Genomic DNA, 25,142 nt, shown 5'->3' on the forward strand with positions numbered 1-25,142 from the left:
TGGAGGCAGCCAGGATGCCCTTCAGTGGGTGAATGGAGAAACACACGCCAGTCATCTGGTAACACACACACAGTGGAAAGTTCTTCAGTGCCAAGAAGACAGAAGCCAGGAAGCCACAGACATGGAGGAGCCTTACATGCACACTGCTGAATGAAAGCTTGAAAGGCTACATACTAGGGGGTCTCCAGTATGTGACATTGTGGCAAAGGCAAAACTAGAGAGACTGCAAGATCAGGAGTTTCAGGGAAAGGGGGACGAACAGGTAGGGCACAGGGGTTTTTAGGGTAGCGACGCTGTTCTCTGAGGGTATAATGGGGGATACATGTCATCATACATTTGACCAAACCCACAGAAGGTTTAAAGTGAAGAGTAAAGTCTAGGACTTCTCTGGTGGCACTGTGGATAAGAATCTGCCTGCTCATGCAGGGCACATGGGTTTGGTCCCTGGTCTAGGAAGATCCCACACGCCGTGGAGCAACTAAGTCTGTGCACCACAACTACTGAGCCCGTGCTCTGGAGCCCATGAGCTGCAACCACTGAAGCCCGTGGGCCCAGAGCCCGTTCTCTGCAACAAGAGAAGCCCCTGCAATGAGAAGCCCATGCACTGCAATGACGAGGAGCCCCTGCTCACTGCAACTAGAGAAAGTCCACATGTAGCGAGGAAGACCTAGCACAACCAAAAATAAACAAATAAAGAAGATTTTTTTTTTCTAAGAGAGAACTCTAAGGCAAACCCTGGGCTTTAGTTAGGTAACAACAAGGGTTCATCTATTACAACAAAATACCACACTAAGGCAAGATTTAGTAATAGGGGACGGAAACTGTGCCTGCGGAAGGGTATAGGGAAATTCACTCTGGACTCTCTTCACAATCTTTCTATGAACCTGAAACTGCTCTAAAAATAAAGTCTACTGAAACAAAACCAGAACTAGTCCAAGTTTAACCATTTGCACTTAATAAGAGGGCTTTAAAGAAGCAAGCCCACAAACAATTCCAGTACCACGATTGGAGCCTCTGGGAAAAGCGTTTGGGGCGTCTTGAGAACACTCTAAAGATCTTGGATTGCTTTGTCGGGTCTCCATGTGCACTACTGATGCAGCGGGACATGGAGGAGCCTGCAACGAGCGCCGGGGCAGTCTACCCAGACACCCTGTCTGTCCTCCGGCCAGCAGGCAGAGGGCCTCTGCACTGCTTTCCTCACAAGACAGAGTGACTGAGCAAGGAAAGAGGTTACGATTTCTCTACCAGTTAGGGGACCTTTGTCTCCAAAGCTGGCAGGCTCTGGAACACCTTAAGCTGCCTACAGAAATCCTGACTTTCAGCAACACCAGCAGGGCACAAAGATGGCTTCAGAGGAAAGTTGGCTCAAAACTGCTCTTCTGGAAGCACCACTCACTCGAGGTTTTGCTCACAGGCACTGCTGTGAAGTCCTGTGTCCTTGACTCTAAAGAAGCAGGCATCTCTATGGAGCTGAAAGTCATCACTGAGAAAAAGGCCCTGCTGCCAGTGGGCAGTCGGGAGGTCTCCAGGGCAGCCCAACCCTTTCTCCAGATTCTTAGTGCCCAGTTCTGACTTTATGCTTCAAAACCCAGTGCCCAGTGTCTAGAGCATTTCGCCTCCTCTAAAAATAGTCTTGCCAGCGGTTATATAAAAACCAGTACGCATCTCCTGCACAGGATTTCCCGCCTGCCCCATAACAACACGGAGAGAGGAATCAGGTCTGGTTCTGAGTTTCCTGGGGGAGACATTCAGGTCTTCTCTACCTTCCAGCTCTCACTTGCTTCAGACTGTACACAACATGCAGAATCAGTCTTGTCTCCTAGTATTTCTTTTTTGAAAATGGTCTATGCTTCCTGCTCTTTAAAAAGCAGTTAGTTTAGCATCAAGAGTCATAAAAGAAAAGATTGGAAAGGGAGACTTCACAAGGTTAGAAACTCGTGGACGGCAAAGACATCACAGGCAAGCAGCAGGCTGACAGGGAGCAAGTGCCAGCTCCTTATTATCTCACTTAGAGCTGGGTTCTCACCTTGGGTGATTTTGCCCTGTCCTCCGTGGGACACTGGGCAGCATCTGGGGGCACTGCTGGCCAACAGGATGGGAGAGCCTTGTGCCACTGGCACCCAGTGGTTAGAGGCCAGGGATGCTGCTAAACACTCCATAAGGCACAGGACAAGACAGCCCCCACAACCAGAAATTATCTAAAGTGTCAGTACTGCTGACACTGAGAAAAACTGATTCAAGGTATCTAGAAATCAATATGAAAAAAGCCAATGTATCACTAACAGAGAAATGGACCAAGGATATGAGCGGAAACTAATAGATGCTGGCAGTTAAACAGCCAATAAGGCAAGAAAAGAGGTTCAAGTTCACAAACAATGAAGAAAATGCAAAATAAAAGTAGATGCTACTTTGTGTCAGTCAGAGGGACTACAATCCAGGATGGATAAAACCCAGTGTAAGTAAGGAGAAGGCAATGGCACCCCACTCCAGTACTCTTGCCTGGAAAATCCCATGGACGGAGGAGCCTGGAAGACTGCAGTCCATGGGGTCGCTTAGGGTCGGGACTCGACTGAGCAACTTCACTTTCACTTTTCACTTTCATGCATTGCAGAAGGAAATGGCAACCCACTCCAGTGTTCTTGCCTGGAGAATCCCAGGGTTGGGGAGCCTGGTGGGCTGCCATCTCCGGGGTCGCACAGAGTCAGACCCGACTGAAGTGACTTAGCAGTAAGTAAGGATAAGTGGAGAAAAAAACACACCCTTCCCCCACCTTTTTTTAAACACTCTTATATACCACCAATATGAGTGTGCAAAGTGCAACCTTTTGGAAAGATAACATGGCAGGCCTATCAAAATATTTAATGTGAACGCTACCCTCTGACTTAGAGCTACAGGAAACTGCTCTACAGAAATAATCACACAAGTGCAGGGAAATATGTGCAAGGAACATGCTGACCCCAAGGCTGGTAAAACACTGGATATAATCTAAACATGTATTAGAGACTTCCCTGGAGGTCCAGTGGTTAAGACACCGCAGGGGACCTAGGTTTGATCCCTGGTTAGGGAACTAAGATCCCACATGCCTCAAGGCCAAACAAAACAAAACATAAATATGTATTAATGGGAGATGGTTAAATAAATACCATTTTCAGTAAAAAGCATGGCATTAACAGGTTTGATCAGGAAAAACTCCACAAACCTGTTAAACTGTCTGTAGCCATGAGATTTTAAGATCACTGGAGAAGGAAATGGCAACCCACTCCAGTGTTCCTGCCTGAAGAATCCCAGGGATGGAGGGACCTGGTGGGCTGCTATCTAAGGGGTCTCACAGTCGGACACGACTGAAGCAACTTAGCAGCAGCAGCAGCTCAGAAACAAACAAAAACACTGGCTGAAGCCTGAACCAAAGTACAAGGATTAACTAAAGAATTAAAATGCATGCTGAAGTTTGCTCAAAATGTGACTCAAATCTTTTTCTTCCTCCTTCCCCCTTTTTCCCTCTATCTCCCTCTCCACTCTTGTTTTACTCTTCTGCCTTTTCTCTCACATGGATTTCACAGATAATAAACTGGGCAGTAATTACCAGAGTGGGCTGTCCTCAATGCCTGGCAAAAAATTTGCTTTCTAAATCAGTGGTTGGCAAACCATGGCCCATGGGCCAAATTTGTTCAGACCACAGCCTGTTTTTATAAATAAAGTTTTATTGGCACATAGCTACTCTCATTTGTTTATGTTCTGTCTATGGCTGTTTTTGCACTCCAGTGACAGAGCTGAGTAGCTGTGACAGGGACCATATGGTCCATAAAGCTGAAAATATTTACCATCTGGCTCTTTACAGAAAAAGTGTGCCGACCTCTGTTCTAAAATGTAAAAATAGAAAAATTTCTTGGAGAAAATCTTTGTGACACTGGGTGAAGCAAAGATTTCTTAGGTACCATGCACGAAGCCAGATCCATTTAAAAGAAAATTGATAAACTGGATATCATCAAAATGGAAAACTTCTGCTCTTGCAAAAAAGACACTGCTAGGAAAATTATAATCCAGAAGATTATATTTGCAAATCATGTGTCTGAGAAAGGTCTTGTATCCAGAACTTTTTTTTTTTTTTAAAGAAAAACCTCTGACACTTAACAGTAAGAAAACAACTCAATTTTTTAAATAGCAAACAATGTGAACAGATACCAAGCCAAAAAAGATATATGGATGGCAAACAAACACATGAAAAGATGCTCAACATTATCAGTTATCAGGAAAACACAAATTAAAACCACATCAAGGGAATTCCCTGGCAGTCCAGTGGTTAGGACTGCACCCTTTCATTGCCAAGGGCCTAGGTTCAATCTTGGTCGGGAAACTAAGATCCTGCATGACCAAAAGACAGACAAACCACATCAAAACACTGTTACCCATCTAGGCCTATAGGAGGTCTAAAACAAAAATAAAAGCAAGAAAGCAAACAATGACAACAGACCATATTGAGCTCTGGTGAGGCAGTGGAGAAACTAGAACTCTCATGTATTGCTGGTAGCAATATAAAAATGTTAAAGCCGCTGTGGACAACAGCTTGGCAGCTTCTTATAATTAAACATAAACTTACCATATGACCCAGCAACCCTAGTCCTAGTACTCACACACAGGAAATAAAAACTTTTGTTTATATAAAAACCTATGCAGTAATGTTAATAGCAGCTTTATTCATTTTTTTAAACATTCAGTTTTTATTTTTTATGTGTTTGTTTTTTCATAATCTTTTCCATTTTGGTTTATGGATATGGAATATAGTTCCCTATGCTATACAGTAGGATCTTGTTGTTTACCCATCCTATATATATATATTTGCATCTGCTATCCCTTCCCTCCCCCTTGGCAACCACAAGCATGTTCTCTGCGTCTGAGTCAGTTTCTATTTTGTTCACAGGTTAACTTGTGCCATACTTTAGATTCCACATATAAGTGACATCTCACATGGTATTTGTCTTTTTCTTTCTGAATTACTTCACTTAATGTGATAATCTCTAGGTCCATCCATGCTGCCACAAATGGCATTATTTCATTCTTTTTTTATGCCTGAGTAGTATGCCATTGTGTATATGTACCACATCTTCTATATCCATTCCCCTGTTTAAGGGCATTTAGGCTGTTTCCATGTCTTGCTATTTTGAGTACTGCTGCTATGAACATAGGGGTGCATGTATCTTTTTGAGTTAGTTTTATTTGGATATATGCCCAGGAGGGGAATTGCTGGATCATATGGTAGCTCTATTTTTAGTTCTTCTGAGAAACTTCCATACTGTTCCCCACAGTGACTGTACCCATTTACATTCCCACCAGCAGTGGAAGAAGGTTCCTTTTTCTCCACACTTTCTCCAGCATTTATTATTTGTAGACTTTTTGATGATGGCTATTCTGACTGGTGTGAGGTGATACCTTGCTGTGGTTTTGTTTTGCATTTCTCTAATAGCAATGTTGAGCATCTTTTCATGTACTTATTGACCACCTGTCTTCTTTGGAGAAAAGTCTATTTAGGTCTCCTGCCCATTTTTTGATTGGGTTGTTTTTTTCCGAGTTGTATGAGCTATTTGTATATTTTGGAAAGTAAGCCCTTGTCAGTTGCATCATTTGCAAATTTTTTCTCCCAGGCTGTAGGCTGTCTTTTCATTTTGTTTATCGTTTCCTTTGCTGTGCAAAAGCTTGTAAGTCTGATTAGATTTCACTTGTTTATTTTTGCTTTTATTTCTATTGCCTGGGAGATTGACCTAAGAAAAAAATGGTATAATTTATGTCAAAGAATGCTTTATGTTTTCTTCTATGAGTTTTTATGGTGTCATGTCTTAATAAATCTTTAATCCAGTATGAGTTTATTTCTGTGTAGGGTATGAAGGTGTGTAATAATGTCATTGATTTACATGCAGAGCACTCTTCTTCATAATTGCCAAAAACTGGAACAATCCAAAAGTCCCTTGAACCTCCAGTGGATAAATTACAGTACACCATACGATGGAACAGTATTCAGCAATTAAAAAGGTACTACTATTCACGCAATTCGTAAGACTCTCACATACATTTTGCTGAGTGACTGAAAACAGACTCAAAGGCTACTGCATGGTTCCATTCTGGAAAAGGCAAAAGCTTCTCCAGAGGTTAAAGATAAATCAGTGGTTGCCAGGCGCAAGCAGTGGGGGAAGGGTTGACTTCACAAGGAGAACAATATTTTTGTTTCCCAGGTGATAAAATTTTCCAATATCATGATCGTTCAGTTCAGTTCAGTTCAGTTGCTCAGTTGTGTCCGACTCTTTGTGACCCCATGAATTGCAGCACGCCAGGCCTCCCTGTCCATCACCATCTCCTGGAGTTCACTCAAACTCAAGTCCATCGAGTTGGTGATGCCATCCAGCCATCTCATCCTCTGTCGTCCCCTTCTCCTCCTGCCTCCAATCCCTCCCAGCATCAGAGTCTTTTCCAATGAGTCAACTCTTCGCATGAGGTGGCCAAAGTACTGGAGTTTCAGCTTTAGCATCACTCCTTCCAAAGAACACCCAGGGCTGATCTCCTTTGGAATGGACTGGTTGGATCTCCTTGCAGTCCAGGGGACTCTCAAAAGTCTTCTCCAACACCACAGTTCAAAAGCATCAATTCTTTGGCACTCAGCTTTCTTCACAGTCCAACTCTCGCATCCATACATGACCACTGGAAAACATAGCCTTGACTAGACAGACCTTTGTTGGCAAAGTAATGTCTCTGCTTTTCAATATGCTATCTAGGTTGGTCATAACTTTTCTTTCAAGGAGTAAGCGTCTTTTAACTTCATGGCTGCAGTCACCATCTGCAGTGATTTTGGAGTCCAAAAAATAAAGTCTGACACTGTTTCCACTGTTTCCCCATCTATTTCCCGTGAAGTGATGGGACTAGATGCCATGATCTTTGTTTCTGAATGTTGAGCTTTAAGCCAACGTTTTCACTCTCCTCTTTCACGGTGGTGGTCATATTCATTTGTAAAAATTCAACTCTACAACGAAAACTGAATTAAAAAATAAATTTTAGGGACTTTCCTGGTGGTCCAGTGGTTAAGATTCTGCCTGTTCACTGCAGGGGGCACTGGTTTAAGCCTTGGTTAGGGAACTCCCCATATGCCGTGCCATGGTGCGACCAAAAAAAAAAAAAAAAAATTTTTTTTTAAATTTTTGTAAAGATTGAAAGCGTGAAGCTTCTGCATGACAGCCCTGTCCTTGGCATTGCTGCCTCCTCCTGACATGCCCAGTCAAGGCTGAGCAGCCCCCTGTGGGCCCCATTCTTGGTCAACTGGCACCGCTGAAGAACTCAAACCCCAAGAGCAGTTTCTTGGTGCTTCGGTGCCACCCTGCAGTTCACGTCCCTTCCCCTGACCTTTCCAAATCTGCATAGCTGTCCCCGGAAGCACCAACCACAACCTGGTCTTGGTGTCTGCCTGACAATTGATGACTCCAGCCATCTCTCACTCGCCAGACCCTGCCTCCTGTTACTCAGCGTCCCTCCAAGTGGCAGTCCTGTAGACATCTCCAGGTTACCCCCCCCAGCCCCACCAAGCCAGCTCCCCCACTTCCCGCCCCCGCCGGTTCTCCCTGACAGTGGAGTCACCACCTGCTGAGGCTCAGAGGTTACACGACTTTGTCCAGGGGCAGTCATCACCCTGTTAATTAGTGGCAGGACCAACCCTCAAGTTGTCGCTGCAGAGCAGTCTTCCAAGGATAAAATGCCAGGCCTGCTACAACGGCCCCTGCTCGTCCCCCCTTCTCCCTTCACTTGACCGTCCCCAGCATGCTGCGGACCTTCATCTTTCTGTGCTTTTGTTTCAGCTGCTCTCTTGACAGGGACAACCCTCCCTCTCCATCACCTCTTCATTTATCTTTAAAGAATCTCCCAGGATGCTCAGTTGCTCTTGTTCTCAGTGCCTGTACACTGCTGGTGTGAACCTTCATTGTTGCACAAATCACTCTGACTCATAATTATTTGCTTTTCACCCACATCAGTGAAAGTTTTGAGGGTCAAGGCTACATCACTGTTGCCAAGGGTCCCCAGGGGTATCTGGCAAACATACCAGGCACACACAGAAGAGGGGTACAGGCACACTGGGAATCATATGTATTTGATGCATTATTTGATGTTAAAGAAGGGTGGCTAGAAATTGTATCGACAATCTATTTAATACATTTAGTATCTTACTTTATTATGGTCATCCCATCCCAGCCCAACCCATGCACCAAAGTCAGTTGCAGGGAGCAAAAGGAGAAACTTAGTGTAGCAAAGTGATCCCTGCTAATTTGGAAATGTTTCTGGTAACGGATCTGTGATGGAGAAGTCCCGTTGGGACGATCTCTGAGGGTTTTCAGCCCTACTGAGCTATTTTCAAAAGTTCCGGTCGTGTGACTTCAAAGATGTTGCTCACATCAGTAGTATACCTACTGTGTATATAAGGGAGAGATACCCTATGCATATGAGTGTATGTGTGTGTGTATATAAATGATATAAAAGCATATGTAGGCGGTACATATGCAAAGCAGCAAGATCAGTTTCCACCAGGCACCTATGAGCATCTGTCTTGGTTTATAGTCACAGAACAGGCTTTCTACTTGGGCCAGAACAAAACTAGAACAAGTCAAATATATCCTGGGGCTCAACCCTGACACCTCACACATCACACGACAGGGCCTGGACTCAATTATTTCTGCCGTCCTTTCCAGATGCAAAGTCCTGAGTTCTTCAAGGTGAAAGTCTTAGGAGTGTAAGGTCACCCAGGAAACGCTGTGGTGCCAGAAAAAAAAAACTAACAGCGCTACCTGACCCAATTACAACCACTGCGCAAGGTAAGGGCTCACTGAGATCAACTCAGTTTCCTTCCTCGTCCCTTCCCACAGCCCACGGTGACGAAAGCTGTCCAATGGGGACAGCTAAGTCACAGCAAGTCCATGCCTGCCAGTCTGAGAAGCCCAGGAAAGAGGCAGAGTGGGTGCAGCTGGGTGTCCAGTCCAGCCAGAGCGCTCCATAGACCCCGAGGGCACTGGATCACACCCACAGCCCTGCTAGGAGTTCCAGTTGATCAAGGCCCCTCCAGGGCTCTCACATGAAACTGCAGAGCAACCTGGCCCAGGAGGAAAAACCCACGGGCTTTAACAGACCTGAGCTCCAACACTAACCTTACTGCTCATCAGCTGAACTGTCAGGGACGTCACTTCCTTTCCCGGAGCTTCCGTCTCCCTGTCTGCAAACTGAGGTGTCATCCCCTGCTTCAGCTCTCAGCACAGTTCCTGACACGTGGCGAGCACCCACTAAGGACCACACTGACCCTTTCCACTTGGGGCCCTGGAAATGATCCGTACCTCTGAGGCCATTTCTAACGGGCCTGGGTTCCACGGAAGCCACGGTGCATTCCAGAGCCAGGGATCACAAGCACCCATGGGACACAGAAGAGATCTGTGGTAGTCCCTGGTCAGTCACGCATCAATTACACACATGTCCTGAGACGAACTGGCGGGTCTCCTCATCTGTTCACCAGCAACATGAACCTCATTCAAGTCTCGTCCTCTCACTCTGACTTTACCAACAAAGTCAAGGTGAGCACGTGTCTCCCTGCCCTCCCCACCTCCAGGTGCAAGCATCCTCATGTCTCCTTCTGTTCTCACCCCCCTCTTCAAACCTTCCCCTCCCCCTGAATCACTTCATTTGGTGGCACCCATTTACACTTGTCCCCCAGGCCACCTGTCCCATCCCCCAAGCCTAAGTGAGCACCAGTTTCTGCTGGTTTTGCATCTGAGATGCCTCACTCTCCCTCCATCTCTCTGCCATTGTCCCTGTTCAGGTCACTGTCACCTTCTCGGCAGACTGACTCCTATCCAGTCTCCCTGCCACATGATTATTTCACACCAAGCATTGTTTGGCCTTCTCCCCCCAGTTCACTCCCATTCCTCTGTCTCCTGATTTCTGTTTGTGGCGACATCAGTCTTGCCTTTGGGTTGCTCTGGGCTGTTTCCTCTCCTGTAAATCTTTCCTCTGGCATGACTGTCTCCCTGACAGGTGGCTGGATCCAGTCACCTCTGAGCTCCCTTCTTTCCCCCAGCACACACAGAGTGCAATCACATGCCAGCACGAGCAAGGCAGTGGGTGTAGAAGACAAAACAGCAGTCCCAGTCCTGACCCTCAGGCGAGTGCTGGGCCATCTCTGTCCTACCAAAGCCTCTTGACTGGTCTGTTTGTCCTTACTCTCAGGGCTTCCCCGGTGGCCCAGTGGCTGACTCCGCGCTTCCAATGCAGAAGGCGCAGGTTCAATCTCTGTCAGGGAACTAAATCCCAAATGCCACAACAAAAGAGTTCACAGGCCACAACTAAAGATCCTACATAACGCAAGTAAGACCTGGCACAGCCAAATAAACAAATAAATATCTGGGGGTAGGGGGGGGAAAGGAATAAAAGAAAAGCGCTTTTCCAAACTCACTTCTTGACTGTGTCGAGAAGCCCTGTGCCACCTGATCCTGGCATACTTCTCTAGATTCATCTCCAAGCCCACCTTCTTGATCCTCTGCCTGCCCAAACCGGTCCCCTCAGCGTTCTGGACTTCTCTGCATTCACCTTTTCTCTTACTTAGGCTGCTGGCGGCACCTGGAAATAGCTGCCCATGCCTCTCTGATGACAATGACCAGTTTGGATACCGCCTCCTTCATCAAGAACAAACCCCAAGTAACAAACAATAATTTCTTTCAAGGCTCTCCAGGCTGTCGCTACCCATGGCTTCCTCCTTTCATTACTTTAATCTCACACATCTATGTCTTTTTTCCCCAGCTCAGGTTGTCAATTCCTCGAGGAGGCAATTTCTTCCCCTCCTCCCTGTTTCCCACAATAATGAGCCAACAGTAAGGTTTTACATGTTCAGTCTATAAAACTGTGCTCACTGACTTGGCCAGTGCCCTCGAGTGAGGATGGACAGTGAACATATGAGCAAGTCCCATCGACACCTCCAGACAGGACGCTACCTTCTGCCACCTCCCCACTTTCGGTCTGTATATGCACAGAAGGTACATATATCCTACTCAAGTGATGTGCTATTTTGTCTATGTCTACATGCTAAACTGCTCCTTCTTTTGTCTTCTCTGTTCCTCTGAGTGACCGTTATCCACCTACTGGGCACTCAGGCAGGGCGCCAAATCATTGCCCAGTGTTTTCTCACATCCCACAGCTAAACACCCACTGAGCCCTGTGTCCTTTACCCCCTAACTGGGTCTCAAACCCACCCCCTACTTCCAGACCACCACAGCCCTGGGTCATATTTTTGACCTTTCTGATTTACAGGAAAGTCATCACCTCCGAAGCAGTTTGCTGGCTTTCAGCAATATTCTCCTCCAGCTCTTTGTCTTGTGCGCAGACCTGACCCCTTCGCTTTGTGGAATGAAACTGTCAGTTCCCCTCGGCCTGGTCTGCAGGACAACACCCTTTCCCTCTGCACACCAGCTATCAGAGTCCTCTTACCACCACTCACTTCACCTTTCTTGCCTCTGAACTACCAGATCCTGTGTGGGTCTCTGAACAAACCAAGACATCCCCACCTCCATGCCTTGGCTGGTGTGGTTCTTGCATCCTACCAAGCCCTTCCCCACAGTCTGGGCCTGGATAACCCCTCCCCTCCTGTTTCACCTCCTCCAGGACGGTGATTACCTTTGCCCACCAGGGCTAGGTTAACAGTTTCCTTTTCTGTGTTTCCACATCAGCAGGCACATAACCATAATTACCACGCTCAACAGAGTGGGCTGAAACAATCTGTGCATTCGCTGCAATCACCAGTGCCTCCCCAGAGCCTAGAACAGAGCCTGCGACTCAGAAGCCGAGGGCAGAGAGTCAGCTAAAGGAGGGAAGCAAAACTAACTTCCCTCTCACAGGCTGGTTTTCTCTTGCTCTTCCCCTGACTCAGTCTCAGGTCGGCCTTGCCGCTTAGCTACTGCCACCTAGGGGCGAAAGGAGGCGGCTGTACTTCTTTCACCATTCAGCACTGAACCTGATTCCATTGAATGAGATGCGGACAGGAGTGAGGAACTACTGGTGAGGGTAGAGAAAGAGCAGCAGTCTGGGGAGGCTTCATATAGTGAGTGAGCTTCAACCTGGGCCACACAGCATGAGGAGGAGATCTCCAGGTGGAGGAGACCGACATTCCAGAAAGTGGGGGCAACAGGCATGAGGGTCGGAGTTTGGGGCCTATGTGCAGGCGAAATCAGAAAGGAAGCGGGGGGGCGGGGAGGGGGGCAGTGGTTAGAATGTGCAAAGGATCCTCGACTTCAGCTTTTAAGCCACCTAAAAAGGTTTAAAAATTAATTTATTTTCCACCCAAACACTCTTGATTGGGAATAACATAATCAGACCTTGCTTGAGTGCGGAAAGGTGATAAGAGATGGGAGGCAGGGGTGACACAAAAGCAGGGCCTTAGGAAGATGGTACTTTCATAAACCTCTCATTTTCCACTTGCTGCCCCATGACTTCACACTCAACACAGCCAATCCGAAACTCCGCCTCTTCAACATAAACCTTTTGAGATGTTCATACATCTTGCTTTCTTCATGGGCCTTTAAGTCAAATATTTTTATAACAGATCCTAGCACAAAGCTCTGCACACAGAAAATGCTCAGTGATACATGAATGGAACGTCTCTCCAGGTCCCCCAGATGCTGGGATTATAAGAGTGGTAAAACTTGGCTGTTAAAGGTAAGAAATCTGAGTCAGAGTGCCTGAGTTCAAATCCTGCCATTAGCCACTTTCCCGTGTGAGACTGGTCTCACTAAGCGACCTACTGGGCTTCTTTGTTCCTAAAACGGAACTTACAACAGACAGTACCCACCTCAAGGGCTGGAGATCAATGTCCATCCGTGGATAGCACATAGTAAATCCTCACTAAATATGGTCGACTATTTATAACATTATATATTCAGTGTCTCCTCAGGCACAGGTCATGCAGAATGCTAAGACTTCCCAAATCCTTAAATCTGCACAGCAACAGTCTCATCCATCCCATTCTACAGATAAGCAAACTAAGGCTCCCACAAGTAGAGTTTGTCCAAAGTCTTGGGAACTCTGGATTTCAAGGAATCAGAAATAGGGCTAGGGGTGCTTCTAGTGGAAGATCATTCATTTAGTCCAGGAGTGGTTCTCACACATGTGAGTATGTGTGTGGTACTTTCGGAAATCTCTAAAGATATTTTTGATCTTCACAAATGGGGGAAGAAGATGCTGCTGGCATCTAAGTGGGTAGATGCCAGGGACAGCCCCTCCTCCACCCAAACCCAGAATGATCAGACCCAAAATGTCAGTAGTGCCAAGGTTGAGAAACGCTTTTCGAGAGAATCCGCCTCCCCAACGTCCCACTTTTGGAGCCTTGGCTATTCAGATCGCCCATGAATACTCTGTGAGGGGGGGCTCTGTTCCTCCAGGGGCGGCACCTGCAGAAGTTCTTCTCCACCTGCCCTGCACACAGTGGGTATCAGAACCCATTTTTAATATGCCTAGCAGCAGAGGACGCCGGAAAAGGAAGAGCATCCATCCCCCATTGTTCAATTGCGTGCAGTTTGTGTTTTCAACACACACACATTTTACAAATCCAGACGTCCCACACCCCAGAAACTGTTTTGTGAGAAACGGTGTTCAAAAAATATTTTTCTTTCTTCCCCTAGGGCTCTCATACATACCGAAGGGTTTGTACACTTCTAAGAGGACCTCAGATCCACCGCGGTCCTCTGACAACCGCTACAAAAGATTGTGTAAGATTTCCCGGGGGAGCGAGCCCGGGGGCCGTGACCTCCGAGAGCTGAGGGCGCTCACTCCACTCCCTCGCCTCTGGCTCCGCTCTCCCGCCCCCGGATACCCGGCTTGCAAGGCTACCCGGGCCCGGCCGCGGAGCCCGGCCGCCAGGCGCGTGCCCACGCCGCGACCCCCTACCTCGGCCCTCGCGGCGGCCGAGGAATCCGGCCCGGGGCCTGTCGCTGGCGCCCACACCGGCCGGCCCCCGCCCGCTCGCCGAGGCCCGCGCGCGTCCCCTCCCGGCGCGGCGCGGCCTGGGCCTCGGCCGGTGCAGGCCCGCGAGCGCCCGCGGCCGGCCCAGGCGAGCTCAGGCCTGCCGCGGCCTACCCCGTCGGGCGCCGTCGAAGGCCCCCGCCTCACCTGGACGCGGGCGGGTGGGCCCGGGGCTGCTCCTGGGCAGGCGGGCGGCGGCGGCGCGGCGCTAACGGTTCCGCTCGGCCTCGGTAGCGCTGGCGGTAGCGGCGGCGACGGCGACGGCGGCGGCGGCTCCTCCTCAGCGCGCACGACCCGCTCCGGCCCGCGGCCCGGACACGCCCCCCCGGCGCGCGCGCCCATTGGCCGGCGTCCGCCACGGCGCGCTTCTCATTGGCCCGCGTTGCTGTCGCGGCGCCCCGGGGCGCGCGGCGGGGGCGGGACTTCCGGCTGGCGCCGCCTGCGAAGAGCTCGGCGGCAGGCAGAGACGCGCGGGTGGCCAGCGATGGCCGCGGAGAGGGCCAGCTGTGGCCTGGCCCACGGAGGCCGACGGGAGGCGGCGGCCGAAGAGTCGCTCCCTTTGTCCTGGGCATGGTGTGTGTCTCGCGCCTGTTTATCCCGCCGCCTCCTCGGCCGCCGTCACCAATCTGCAAGGTAGGAACGGTCAGCGCGCCTGGGCTGCGGTGGCAACCGGGGTTCGAATCCCGGCCTCGACGTTTCCGCACTGCGTGCAGTTGGGTTGGGGTTACGTCACCTCGCCCGGACTCAGTTTCCTTATCTGCTGTAGTGAAGAGGCGGACCTAGGGACATGATCAGTGTTCCATCTGTGTTGATTATTAGAGCTAACGGGTGCCCAGAGGCTCAGCCTAACGTCCGTTCATTAAAATTTAATTGACCGCCTACTATGTGCCGATCACTGTATCGGCAGCGAACAGGCGAAAATACCCGCCTCTATTTGGCTGACATTCTAGACTGATGCTGTCCATGAGAAATGTAGTGTTAGTCGCTCAGTCGTGTCTGACTCTGCGACCTCATGGGCTGTAGCCCTCCAGTCTCTGCCCATGGGGATTCTCCAGGCAATAATCCTGGAGTGGGTTACCATTTCTTTCTTCAGGGGATCAAGCCTGTGTCTCCTGCACTGCACGCAGATTCTTTACCATCTGAGCCACTAGGGAAGCCCATGAGAAATGTAAGGCAACCACAAATGTTAGCCACATGCATAATTTAAAATTTCTAGTAGCCATGTTAAAAAAAAAAAGAAAGAAAGAAACAGATGATGTTAATTTTAATAACGTGTCTTCTTTAACCCAATTTATCTCCAAAATGCTGTTTCAGCCTGTAACTAATGTAAAAATGTATGAGATATTCTTACATTCTTTTTTTTTCCTTTTCTTTTCTCTACATGCCTTTGAAATTTTGTATGTCTTTTACATTCACAGCACATCTGAAGTTGGACTGGCTGTGTTTCAAGGGCTCAGGAGCCGTGATTACCAACGGCTACAGCATTGAACCATGCAGTGCTAGATACGGAGTCAGGAAAGAAATTAAGTGGATTCCACAGCAAGTGGTAAGACCAAAAAGTAAATTGGGCATGGGGTATGTGGGGGTGGGGGTGGGGGTTGCAGTTTGAAAGAGGGCTGTTGGGAAGGTTGAGAAGGTAAGATTTGCAGAAGGACCCGAAGGAGTCAAGAATACTGAACAAACAATCGTGCTGTTTATTGTTTTGTGCTACTGCTAAGTCGCTTCAGTCGTGTCCGACTCTGTGCGACTGCAGAGACGGCAGTCCACCAGGCTTCCCTGTCCCTGGGATTCTCCAGACAAGAATACTGGAGTGGGGTGCCATTGCCTTCTCCAATGCATGAAAGTGAAAAGTGAAAATGAAGTCGCTCAGTCATGTCCAACTCCTAGCGACCCCATGGACTGCAGCCTACCAGGCTCCTCTGTCCATGGGATTTTCCAGGCAAAAGTACAGGAGTGGGGTGCCATTGCCTTCTCCATTGTTTTATGCAGTGTTGTCCAATAGAACATTCTGTGCTCATGGGCATTTCTTTTTAATCAACACTGCCAAATTTAGTAGCCACGAGCTCTATGTGGCTCTTGGGCACTTGACATGTAGCTGGTAGCACTAAAGAACCAAGCATTTAATGAACTTAATTTTTGTTGTTCAGTTGCTAAGTCATGTCCGACTCTTTGCCACCCCCATGACTGCAGTACACCAGTCTCCCGTGTCCATCACTATCTCCTGGAGTTTGCTCAAACTCGTATCCATTGAGTCAGTGATGTTATCTAACCATCTCATCCTCTGCCACCCCCTTCTTCTTTTGCCTTTAATCTTTCCTAGCATCAGAGTCTTTTCCAGTGAAATCAGCTCTTTCCTAAAGTATTGGAGCTTCATGGATCATAGCTTTGTTGTGGTCAAGGGGCTTGTGTTAACGCAATAAAGCTTTGAGCTATGCTGTGCAGGGCCCCCGAAGATGGATGGGTCATCATGGAAATTTCTGACAAAACGTGGTCCATTGGAGGAGGGAATGGCAAACCACTCCAGTTTCTTGCCACAAGAACTCCATTAAGTTAATTTTTACTTAATTTAAATTTTGTCATGTAGAGCTCATGGCTTCCATAGTGGATGGCATAGATTTCGTCGAATGGTGACAAGTGCAGTGCTCTGAATTAAGCTATACCTCATGCTGAATGCTTTATGTCGGTTCTACGGAGTGCTCACAATAAAGTGTAAGAAGAGAGCTACAGTCATTGTCACCATGATGAATAGTGGAGTATTGTGATTGTTCACCTATGGTTTATCATTGCTGTCATTCGTGGACTTGACTTTTTAGAAGAATTTTAGATTCACGGAAATATTGCGCAGAAAGCAGAGTTACCATTTCACCCACACCCACTTTCCCGGACCCTACTGTCTTTCATTAGCAGGACACGTTTGTTACACTGAACGAACCAGGACCGATACATTCTTGTCAACCCTTCTTCATGTTTTGATTTCCTTTGTTTTTACCTAATGTCCTTTTTGTCATCCAGAATCTCATCTAGGATACCACGTTACACTGAGTTGTTTTCTCTCTCTAAAAAGAGATAATTGACATGACATTGCATTAGTTTTGGAGTATACAACATAATGATTTGATGCGTGTGTATATTACATAATGACCACCACAATAAGGTGGTTAAAGATTAACATCCATCACCACACTTAGATTTCTTTTTTTCTCTTGTGATGAGAACTTTAAAGATCCAGTCTCTTAGTTGTCCTGTCTCTTTAGTCTCCAAAAAGCTTTGGCATGTTCTCCAACTTTCCTTGATTTGGATCATCTTAATTGTTCTGAGAGACCTGGTCAAATATTTGGTAGGATGCTCCTCTATTGGCATTTGTCTGGTATATTTCTTGTGGTAACCCTGGGATGATGGGTTTGAGGGAGGAAGACCAAAGAGTTAGTAAAGGCCATTTTCATCTTACCATGTCAAGGATACATACAACTGGGGACTTCCCTCGTGGTCCAGTGGTTAAGACACTGTGCCCCCAATTCAGGGGGCATGGGTTTGATCCCTGGTCAGGAAACTAAGATCCCACAGGCGGAGCAGTGAGGCCAAAATAAAAGAAAGTAAGAGAATTCTTTTTTTAAAAAAGGATATGTACTATCAACTTTATTTATGTGTGTTGATATTGGCCTTCATCACCTGGCTAACTTAGTATTTGTTAGGTTTTTCCACTGTAAAGTCACTTTTCCCTGTTTCCTTTGGAAGGAAGTCACTATATGCAGCCCACATAGAGAGTGGACATGTGTGTTCCCTTCCTTAAAGATGGATATCTACATAAATTACTTGGAATCCTTCTGCATGAAAGGCTTACCTCTTCTCCCCCCATTTATTAGTTTATCCAGTCATTTAATTAGATCAGTATAGCTTCTTGAATATTTATTTATACTCTGGATTATAAGCCAATACTACTTTATTTTGCTCAAATTGCTCCAGCATTGGCCACTGGGAGCCCTTTCAGTTGGCTCCTTTGTTTTGTTTTTAATTTATTTATTTTTGGCTGTATTGGGTCTTCATTGCGGGCTTTTCTCTAGTTACAGCACACAGACTTCTCATTGCAGTGACTTCTCTTGTCCTGGAGCACAGGCTCTAGGGTGTGCGGGCTTCAGTACTTAGGGCTTAATAGTTGTGGCTCTAGAGGCTTAGCTGCTCCTTGGCATATGGGATCTTCCCAAACCAGGGATCCAACCCATGTCTCCTGCATTGGCAGCCAGATTATTGACCACTGGATCACCAGGGAAGCCCTCCTTTGGTTTTTGACACACTTTTATCAATGTGTTTTGTTTGGTGAGTTTTTTTTTTTTTTTTTTTGCTTGTTTGTTTTTTCTGTAGGACTTCCTTACCTTCTAGCACCGCAAGATGCTGTAGGTTCTTCTCATGTGTATTTCCTGATCCCAGCCTTAGAAGCAGCCGTTTCTCCGAGTCTGGTTCCTCGGATTAGAGCATGGTATTAGAAACCAAGATCTGAACTCTAGGAGTGCTTGTTGCTACTGCAGTGCTGTTTCTTTTAGGTCATCAGTGCTTTGCAGTCGCCTGTAATTCAGCCAGTCTAGGCGCTCAGCCCTGGGGATACGTACAACAACGACCCGACATGCATCCGCCCTCACAGAGCTCAGAGTCAACCTGCGAGGACAGGCTTAGGAGGGGAGCTCTGACACTCCATCGCCGTGCAGCCTTGGGCAAGTTGTTTAATTTCTCTGAACTTCAGCCTCCTATTCCACGAAGTGGGGGTGCTTTATGAGGGCACTGTGAGAATGAAATGAAATCACCCACTTTCAGAATCTCTGAAGTAGAACTTGGTAGCAAGTGCTTATTAATTGTAAGAAGAAATGACACACATAATTTCAACCTGCAGAGGTCCAGAGTGCCAGCAAAGTGTGTAACAGGCAGACCTGACTTCGCCCAGGGGCAGCCAGGGGGGGCCTGCACAGTCATTAGGGTGAGTCACAGGCAAAGGGGAGCAGGACGGTTCAGGCAGCAGGAACAGCAAGCACAAAGGCCCTGAGGCCCATAGGAGCGTGGCACACTTAGGAAAGGCCAGTGACTCATGGGATTGAAAGGGGCATGACACACGGGGCTTGATTGGCCATGGCAAGTTGAGACCCTGTCCTAAGAGCAAGGGAGGTGACTTGTCCAGGTACACATGTCTAGTAAGGACAGGGATTTGAGTCCAGCCTGCCTGATCTCAGAGATCTTTATTACCCTGATCTGATCTTGAGATAGAAATTCTTTGTTTTGTTTTTTAGTAAGAAGCATAGTTTTGGTTCTTAAGGGTCAGGGTTAGACTACACTCCAGCCACTAAAATTCCTGATTGTTCTTATTGTGCCTCGAAGCACATGCTCTCAGGGTCCACGTGATCAGGATGACTCCGTTTGGGTTCCTGCTCGCAAGGACCTTGCTGCTGCAAGAAAGAAGAGGACATGCAGACACCAAGCCCAGGCAGTGTGACAAGGGCCAGGTCCAGAGCACCACCTTTCATGAGGGCAGCACTGGGCTGGAGGGCAGCAGGAGCCAGGGTCTGCCAGCCACAGGAGGGGGAGATGGGGCTTTCACACATGGACCAGCCAGAGCACAGGTGCAGCTTTGCCTGTGAGGAGGGTTCACGGAGCAGTAGGTGTCTCAAGGAAAGAAGACGATAAGACGGGACTGGCAGGGTGTCTGTCTCTGGCTGTCAAGGACTTTAGAGAGTCAGGCAGAGAAGTTGGGATTTCATCCTGCGGACGAGAAGCCAGCTGACTGCAGCCTGATTCCACCCACACCTTTTTTTTTACACAGCCTGTGAGCTACAAATGATGTTTACATTTTTATTTTATTTATCTTATTTAATTTTTTGACTGCACCACAGGGCACATGGGATCTTAGTTCTCCAGTCAGGGAACCCGTGTCCCCTGCATTGGAAGCATGGGAGCATTTACATTTACAGCGTTTACATTTCTAAATGATTGGAAAAAAAACCCAAAAGAATAGCATTTTGTGACATGGGAAAGTGCACCTTCAGCATCCATCACGTTTACTGGTCCCACGCCCACTCCCGTCATCTGTGTGTGGCCCACGGCCGCTTTCAGGTTGCAGGAGCAGACGCAGACTTGCTCAGATGGCGGGGGCCTGTACTTCTGCCATCACTGGTCTGAAATTCTTAATCTTGTGAATGAAGGAGTCCCATATTTTTATCTTGCATTGAGCTCTGAAAATTGTGCAGTCTTAGCAACAGAGACCAGATGGCCCACAAAGCCTAAAATATTTATTGCGGGGCCCTTTTCAGAAAAAGTAGGCTTGTCTTGCTGTGATGGGCAGAATAACAGCAGTCTCTGGGAACCTGTGAAGATGTCCCCTTACCTAGCAGAAGGGACTCTGCAGATGGGATTAAGTTGAGGATCTGGAGATGGGCAGGCAGTCGTGGATTATCTGTATGAGACCAACATCACAGATTCTTATCAGAGGGAGGCAGGAGGGGCAGAGAAGGAGATGTGAAAGTACAAAGAGAGGACAGTGATGCCATTGATGTCTTTGACGTTGGAGGAGGTGGCCACGAGCCACGGAATGCGGACGGCCTCTAGTGGCCAGAAAATGGATTATCTCCTCCAACTTCCAGGACTGCAGCCCTGCCAGCAGCTTGATCTAAGCCCAATAAGACTGAATTCAGACTTGTGACTGCCAGGACTGTCGAATAATAAATGTGCCTCGCTTTAAGCCACCAAGGTTGTAGTAACTCAATACAGCAGTCACAGGGCCCCAGTACTCCTACCGTAGGCAATGGGCAGCTGAAAGAATCTTTCAGACAGAATTTTTTATTGTTTTTTTAAAATATATGTAGTTTTGATGTGGACCAGCTTTTTTAAAGTCTTTATTAAATTTGTTACAGTATTGCTTCTATTTTATGATTTGGTTTTCTGGCCACAAAGCATGTGGGATCTTATTAGCTCCCAGAGCAGGGATCAAACCTGTGCCTCCTGCAGTGGAAGTGTGGGGTTTTAACCACTGGACCACTGGAGAAGTCCCCAGCCAAAGAGCATTTTAAATGAGACACTTAATGTGATTCTTTGCTGATTTGTTAGAAGGAAGGGCCCCAGAGCCAGGCGTGGAATGCACACTTCAAAAGAGGGGGTGGGGACTGTGAAGACAGCCCCAGGGAGAGCTGACCAAGCAGGTGTATGACAGGATGTAGAGAGGAGGATTCCAAGTGTCTTAGAAGTGGGATCAGGACTTGGAGACAGTCAGGTGTGGGCAAGGCGGTAGCCCAGTTATTAGGCACAGCAGTGGGGAAGCCATGACACCTGGACCACTTTCAGGGCTCACAGTGTGGGTGGGGGCTATTTTGGGGACATAGAAGTGAGTTTAGGGACCTACCTGGTGGTCCAGTGGTTGAGATTCTGTGCTTCCAGTGCAGCGGGCACAGGTTTGATCCCCGGTTGTGGAACTAAGATCCCACTTGCCTCATAGCTCAGACAAAACAGAAGAGTAATAGGTTTTATTGTCAGGGGAGCCATTTACCAGTCAGCCCCCAAAGAGAGCTGAGGCATTGAAGCGGATCATCCATCCTGAGGATGGAAGTCGAGCAGCCTGGCTTCTGGAAGAAAGAATTTTCCAGCACTGGAGCTCTTTGGGGGCCAAACTTCAGTCTGATTTCATTACTAGTGCTGAGTCGGTGAGTGATGGAAAAAACCAGGAAGCTGTATCGACTTCTTTTTGGACGGTTGAGTTTGTTTTCAGTGGGCAACCCCATTGGAGTTCATGGCCCTGATTACTCCAGAGTTGGAGGAATGGGTAGCCAGGGGTTCATTCTGGGCGTGGGTCCCCCGTGCTTCCTGCTCGTATGCATTTCTGACCCAGAGAACCTGACCTGGAGCAGGCACAGAGCTTACACCCAGGAACTGCCGTGTGATAATCTCCCAAGCCTCTGTTTATTTGTAAAAGATGAGGGGCACCGCCACCTCGAGGACACACATTGAGCAGGGCAGCTGAGGCCCAGGACAACCACCCTGGCACAGGCCCACAAAGGAGATTCTATGCTCAATGCCTGGGAGAACAGGAAGGGAGGGGTCCCCTGCTCGTCCGAAAGGCAAGCTCCCCACACACCACGGCGCAAGATCACATGGGTCAGTGACCTGAGTGAGCTTTGGCGAGTGCTGGTTCCCAGAATTCCCTTTCTAGATCTGACCATGCCCCTTCCACTGGGCATTCTTCCAGCAAGAGCAGTAGTGGCATTTTATCTCCCACTGTATCAAAGGTTAGAACAGGCCCTGTGACTCCAATTCCGAGGGTCACTATTGACAGTGATCACTTTCACTTTTCCTGTCACTTCACCCACCTCATTCCTGCCAGTGACCGGGAAGTAGCCACTGTGTCATTTTTTTTCATGTTTAAGATTTCTATTTTCCTTTAAATCCAGCTGTTATTTTTCATGCCATATGTGTTCTCCTTGACCTGTCTCTACGTGTTTTACATGTATGTGTTGGGCTTTTTGCAGTACTTCTTAAAAAAAAATTACACAGAAATTCAGTAGTTTCCAGTGTATCCACAAAGTTGCACAAACCTCACCGCCACCTCATTCCAGCACATTTCATCACTCCAGAAAGGAACCCCAGGACTTCCCTGGAGGTCCAGTGGCTAAGACGCCAAACTCCCAATGCAGTGGGCCTGGGGTTTGAGCCCTGGTCAGGTAACCAGATTTCCACATGCTGCAACTAAAGATCCTACATGCCACAACTAAGATCTGGTGCAGCCAAATAAATAAATAATTTTTTTAAAGGAACCCGTATGCCCTTTGGGGTTCCCTGGTGGCTCAGACGGTTAAGTATACCTGTAGTGTTTGGTCTCTGGGTCAGGAACATCCCCTGGAGTAGGAAATGGCAGCCCACTCCAGTATTCTTGCCTGGAGAATCCCATGGACAGAGAGTCTGGCGGGTGGGCTCCAGGCCGTGGGGTTGTAAACAGTTGGACACAACTGAGCGACACAACTAACATCATTCATTCATGACCTTTTACAGTCCCTCCCCCAGCCCCTGGCAGCCACTAGTCCACTTTCTGACTCCATGAATTTGCCTGTTCTGATCACTTTATATGAATAGACTCATACAATATGTGGCCTTTTGTGTCTGAACATCATGTCTTCAAAGCTTGTTTCTGTTGTAGCATGATTTAGTACCTCATTCATTTTCAGGGCTGAATAATATTCCATGGTATGTGGCTGGACCACGTGTTGATCCGTTCACCCATCGACAGACATTTTGGGGGCTGTTTCTTCACTAAAGCCTTGTGGCTTTAGTGAATCATGCTGCTGTGAACATTTATAGGCAAGTGTCTGATGGGATGTATGTTATTTCTCTTAGGTAGATATCTAGGACTAAAGTGGCTGGCTGACAAGGTAACTTTATGAGAAATCGCCAGACCATTTTCCTCAATCTTTGCTTTGTAAATGAGATGGAGACTTCATGCCTGTCAGTCATTGGCAGGTGCTCCGTTGGCTGTGACCATTCTCCAGCCCTGCTCCTCGTCCAGCATCCCATGGGAAGCAGCTAGGGCCCCTTGGGTTTGCCAAGGTGCCTCCCACCTGCCCCAATGTGCAGGGGCAAGGGTCCCAAGGGTGGGCCCATTATGGGCCTCTGCCCCACCATGTAACTCCCACATTCCATATAGCAGGAAACCCTCAAACCATTCAGTTCCCCAGATGAAAAATTCAAAAGCACTGCCAGCGGCGTCTCTGGGAGCCTTCCACATGGGCTAACCTCTGATCATGCAAGGTTAAGAGTGAGTTGTACCAGGGGAACAAGCCAGGTGTGTTATCAGCTATTAAAAGCTCATGCAAATCGACAAGAACTCAAGGAGCAAAGATCAGCAACAGTTCACCAGGGAAGAAAGAGTCGACAAACCTCAGAATGGCCCTTGGGTGAGAACTGGTTAAGGTGAAACCATTCCAGTGCTGCCAAGACCCAGACACTGGCTCCTCAGGGTGGTAGCTGGGGTTACCAGAAAATTACAAAACCTTCGGAAGCTACTTGCTTAGCATCTTACGAGTTTCATGGTCTGACCCTGTGGTTAAACCACCGACAAGTGTCCTGAGCCCCCAGTGGAAGGGCTGTTCTTACAGCCTTTAAAGAGTAAAAGGTTGGCAGTGATCTGAATGCCCAGTGTTGGCAGCTGGCTTGGGAACTGCTCTAGAAATGGACAGGAGGCCTGCGACCACGTGGAGTAAGAACGCCTCCTGAGCGTGGCCAAGCCTTGTGCGGAGGCAGTTTAATCCTCATCATAAGTCTCTGAGTTGGGTCCTGTTAGATGGACTGAGCAGAATGCAGATGAGAGCAGGGTGGGAGCTGGGGAGAAGGGAGGGGCTGGGGAGATGATTTGCATCGACCATTCTGGGGAAGGAGTACCCAGCTGGGGTGGGGGGTTGTGGGTTCACTGTGGCATCTTTGGGGTGTTACTTCTACTCTTCCAGCCAGGGTGCAGCGGCTTAAGATGCTTGAGCATGGAGAGGAGTGGGCATCCTCAGTGGTATGGTTAAAGTGAGGGCTTCAGGGACTTCCCTGGCGGTCCAGTGGTTAAGACTTTGTGCTTGCTATGCAGGGTACACAGGTTTGATCTTTGGTCCAGGAACTTGGATCCCACATGCCAAAAAAATTTTTTTTAATTAAAAAATAAAATTAAAAAATATTGGCACTTCTCTGGTGTCCAGTGGCTAAGACTCTGTGCTTACAATGCAGGGCCCAGGTTCAATCCTTAGTTAGGGAACTAGATTCCCACATGCCACGACCGAGTTCTCATGCTGCAGCAAAGATCGGAGATCCCGCATGCTGAAACTAAGGCCTGGTGTGGCCAAATAAATAAAACTAAATAAATACCAAAGTGATGGCTTCAGGCTCACACGGGAGAGGAAAGAAACAGGGCCCATGCTCACCTTGCTCCAACCCCATCCCCAGGCACCCGGCGATGGGCTGCTGCCTCCCTTAAGGGCGCCCTGCGAGTATGAGTTCACTAGGGCTGCCACAACAAAGCACAGGCCAGGACTTAAGCAACAGACACTCACTTCCTCAGTCCTGCAGGCAGGAAGTCCAGGGTCAAGGTCGGCTTCACTCTGAGGCCTCTCTCCTTAGCTTGC

The 25,142-nt window shown here is 48.0% G+C and overlaps 1 protein-coding gene across 1 annotated transcript in view; it reads right to left on the reverse strand.

Annotated features, from left to right (window-relative positions):
• The window catches only part of ELAVL1 (ELAV like RNA binding protein 1), a 37,224-nt gene extending 22,887 nt beyond the window's left edge, over positions 1-14,337 (reverse strand). The window contains exon 1 of the mRNA XM_061422359.1: positions 14,167-14,337. The gene's annotated coding sequence lies outside the window, so the exon portion shown is untranslated. The remainder of the gene's footprint in view (positions 1-14,166) is intronic.
• Between the last annotated feature and the right edge of the window lie 10,805 nt (positions 14,338-25,142).

This window comes from Bos javanicus, chromosome 7, assembly GCF_032452875.1.
Source record: "Bos javanicus breed banteng chromosome 7, ARS-OSU_banteng_1.0, whole genome shotgun sequence".
Lineage (NCBI taxonomy): Eukaryota > Metazoa > Chordata > Mammalia > Artiodactyla > Bovidae > Bos > Bos javanicus.